This window comes from Orcinus orca, chromosome 6 (genome assembly GCF_937001465.1).
Source record: "Orcinus orca chromosome 6, mOrcOrc1.1, whole genome shotgun sequence".
NCBI classification, from domain to species: domain Eukaryota; kingdom Metazoa; phylum Chordata; class Mammalia; order Artiodactyla; family Delphinidae; genus Orcinus; species Orcinus orca.
In genome coordinates this window covers 18,126,201-18,130,935 of record NC_064564.1, presented here as the reverse complement: position 1 = coordinate 18,130,935, position 4,735 = coordinate 18,126,201, and positions in this window count along the sequence as shown.

The window sequence follows — 4,735 nt, the reverse complement described above, 5'->3', positions numbered from 1 at the left end:
CCCTCCATGCAAACTGTGGACTTTGCCTTCTTCACTTCGCTTCACAGATCAAAACCTTTTTATCTGCAACTGACTTCCAGAAATGGGTTGAACTCTTTTTTTCCCCTGTCCCGTAAGCTGTTGTGAGATTATATCTTTTTCAATTTCTTAATTATCATTTAATGGTGTCTCAGCAGAGAGGATGAATACATTCAGTTCAACATCTTGAATTAGTTTTATTATTCTATTATTGCATCTCATATATTAAAAAAATTTTTACAAAGTGTTTTTCTGTTGTTTTTGTTTTGGGGGATTTTTTTGGGTTTTGTTTGTTTTTGTTTTGGGGGGGGTGTTTGGCCATGTTGTGTGGCTTGTGGGATCTTAGTTCCCCAGCCAGGGATTGAACCCGGGCCCTCGGCAGTGAGAGCAGAGTCCTAACCCCTGGACTGCCAGGGAATTCCCTACAAAGTGTTTAAATCAACTCTACCCACATTTTCACCGGCCCAATCCAATGACTAGTGTCAAATAAGCTGATAATCAAAATCAGTAAGAAAGGATAAAGAAGATGTGGCACATATATACAATGGAATATTACTCAGCCATGAAAAGAAACGAAATTGAGTTATTTGTAGTGAGGTGGATGGACCTAGAGTCTGTCTTACAGAGTGAAGTAAGTTAGAAAGAGAAAAAACAAATACTGTATGCTAATACATATATATATGGAATCTAAAAAAAAAATGGTTATGAAGAACCTAGGGGCAGGACGGGAATAAAGACACAGACCTACTAGAGAATGGACTTGAGGACACGGGGAGGGGGAAGGGTAAGTTGAGACAAAGTGAGAGAGTGGCATGGACATATATACACTACCAAATGTAAAATCGATAGCTAGTGGGAAGCAGCCTCATAGCACAGGTAGATCAGTTCAGGGTTTTGTGTTCACCTAGAGGGGTGGGACAGGGAGGGTGGGAAGGAGACGCAAGAGGGAGGACATCTGGGGATGTATGTGTATGTATAGCTGATTCACTTTGTTATACAGCAGAAACTAACACACCATTGTAAAGCAATTATACTCCAATAAAGATGTTAAAAAAATCGGTAAGAAAGAAAAAAAAAATAGTAAGCACCAAAGGAACTAAATATATATATATATATATATATATATATATATATATATATATTCATGGGTCATATTTCAATCTGTTTCTTTTCAGGATTAAACAACAGTAATGTACCTTTTAAAATATGAATGACAGTTTTTTATTGAAAAACTTCTAGGTAGGCATGACCAGCCCCAGAAGGATCTCTTTTTATTACATCTTGTAAAAAAATGTAAAGAACATTATAATAAACACCATATATCTCTTGCTCATCTTTAAAATCTTAACATTTTATCAGATTTACTTAGAATCTTAAAACAAAAATTATGGGTACAAAGACTCCTACATAGCTTTCCTCTATCTCTTTCTCATCTTTCTTTCCCAGAGAGAAGCAGCAGACTGAGTTTAGTATTACTCATTCCCTTGCATGCTTTTGAAATTCGTATCTATAAATAATATGGATATATCTATAGTAACATAGACATATCAGCCACTAATAAACACAATCATATGTCCTTTGCCTTTATTCTGTAAAAGTGATCAATCAGATTAATAGGTTTCTAATGTTAATTGATCTTTACATTCTTGCGATTAGATAGATAAACATAGATATACATATTCATGTACACATACATACTTTCATTCTTAGGTTCAGTTTGTCTATATGTATTTAAATTTTTTGCATATATATTCATAAAGTGAGGTTAACCTCTACTTTCTCCAATATTCTTTGCCTGATCTTGGCTAACCTAATTAACTGACTTTAGTAGTTTCCTCATGTTTTATTTTTTGGAAAGATTTACATAACTTTGGGTTATCTGTTTCTTGGATGTTTAATAGAATTTGCTTATAAAATCATCCATGTATGGTGTTTTATTTTGTATAAATTTTAACTACTGAAAATAATCAGTATCTTAATGGTTACAGAATCATTAAGGTTCTCTATTTCTTCTTGAGTAAATATTAGGACTTAATATTTTTACAGACAATTGTACATTCTAAGTTTTCAGTTATGTTAACATAAAACTATTGGTATTGGTGATATTCCTTTATTATTTTCATGTCTTGGGGTTTTTTTGAAGTTATAAAATTCTATAAACCCACTTTCTGGTTTGTTTTCTTTCTTGTAAACAGAAATAAACAAATCTATACTTTTCTCTTTTCCTCACTTTCTAAACATACACCCTTAGCATGCCCTGTTCCCTCTGCCTGAAATGCTTCTCTCCCAGCTCTTTTCATAGATGCTTATTTCTGTTCTTAGGGTCTTATTTTATCTTATTTTATTATTTTTAATGAGGAATATAGTTGACATATAAAATCATATTAGTAGCAGGTGTCCAACATAATGCTTCAATATCTGTGTATATTACAAAATGATCACCTCAATATGATGTCTTTGTTTTATCCATAGTTATGTCTCCTTTTTCATTACTCATATTATTTGTTTGCATCTTTTCTTTTTTTGTTGAAGTATAGTTGATTTACAATATTGTGTTAGTTTCAGGTGTACAGCAAAGTGATTTGGTTATATATATGTAAATATCTATATTCTTTTTTTGATTCTTTTCCACTATAGTTTATTACAATATAGTTCCCTGTGCTATACAGTAAATCCTTGTTGTTTATTTATTTTATGTATAGTAGCGTGTATCTGTTAATCCCATACTCCTAATTTATCCTCCCCCCTTGATAGCCATAAGTTTGTTTTCTATGTCTGTGAGTCTATTTCTGTTTTGTAAATAAGTTTGTGTTTTTTTAGATTCCACATATAAGTGATATCATATAATATTTGTCTTTCTTTGTCTGACTTACTTCACCTAGTATGATAATATCCAGATCCATCCATGTTGCTGCAAATGGCATTATTTCATTCTTTTTTATGGCTGAGTCCATTATATATACACCACATCTTCTTTATCCATTCATCTGTTGATGGACATTAGGTGGCTTCCATGTCTTGACTATTGTAAATAGTGCTGCTATGAATATCGGGGTGCATGTACCTTTCTGAATTAAAACTTTCAGCTTTTCTGGATATATGCCCAGGAGTGAAATTGCTGGGTCATATGGTAGCTCTATTTTTAGTTTTTTAAGGAACCTCCATGCTGTTTTCCGCAGTGGCTGCACCAATTTACATTCCCACCAACAGCGTAAGAGGGTTCCCTTTTCTCTACACCCTCTCCAGCATTTATTATTTGTAGACTTTTTTGCATATTCTTTTTGTTTAATTTAATTATAGTAAAAAAAATACATAACATAAAATTTATGTTAACAATTTTTCAGCGTACAGTTAAGTATATTCACATTGTTTTACAACAGATCTCTACAGCTTTTTTCATCTTGCAAAACTGAAACTCTATAGCCATTAAACCACAGCTCCCCATTTCCCTTGGCAGCCACCATTCTACTTTCTGCTTCTATGACTCTGACAACTTTAGAGACCTTATATAAGTGGAATCATACAGTATTTTTTTTTCCTGACTGGCTATCTCATTTAGCATAGTGTCCTCTAGGTTCATCCATGTTATAGCATATGATGGGATTTTCTTCTTTTTTTAAGGCTGAATAATATTCCATTGTATGTATTGTATTATGTAATATTCCTACTCAGACAGCTGCAAGTGGGTATGTGTGCCCAATAACATCATTTCCTCAATGAAAATTCCCATGTGAGTAGCTGCAGTGTGGGGAAGGGACCCTGGATTTCAAGTCCAAAGACTTGCATTCACATCTCAGTTTCACAACTTACTAACTGGAGGGTCTTGAAGAAATAACTCTTCTGAGTTTTAATTTTCTTTTCTGTACACAGTCAAGTATGCCTATCAATATGTTGGGAGGATTTAATAAGATAATGTATGTAAACTATCTATTATGTTACTTGGGTAATAATTGGTGGACAATAAATATTTGGTAGCTTCTCTGTTGATTTATTGTCAACGTCTTGACCTTGAGTCCCGAAAGACTCATTATCTATACCTGATTTTATGTTTTGATTCCTTTGTAGGTAAGGGTATATTGTTGTTTTTTGTGTGTACTATCATGTTTTGTTGTTGTTTTGGTTATAAGATTTCAGCTAGTTTCCAAGCTGTAGACTTGCCCATCATCTTCTAAACAAAGATGACTAATTGATGCTCTCTTCTAAACTGGACTGCTAAATTTCCCCAGCTTTCCTTCAGCTTGCTAAGTTTTCCTGGAGCTATATACATGTAATTGCACAAGTATTTTCCTGATGGACTAAACATTCAGGTCAATAAAGAGGCAAGAGACAGATCCATTTTACATTTCACTTATTTTTGTTGTTGTTCAACTTGGTTGCTGAAAGGAAGCATGAAAAAAAATCGAAAGGCAGTCTTATTAAATGAACTGAGAATAATTTAATTCAAATAACTTAAGTGCCAATTAGCTCATTGAAAACCCCATGCTCCTAAGTCAGAAGATCTTAGCTTCTGGGCAAACCTGCAAGGCTCAGTTTTGAAATCAGAGGCTTAGATTCTGTTAAACCCACAGTAGGTCATCCAAGAAACTCATGCACAGAACTCTAAATGAAGATACAAGTACAGCCTTAGGAAGCACTACCTTTCAACATTATCAAAACGGCAAGACCAACATCTAGTGGTGAAATAAGTACACTGCAGTATGAATTTAGACCTTTAAAT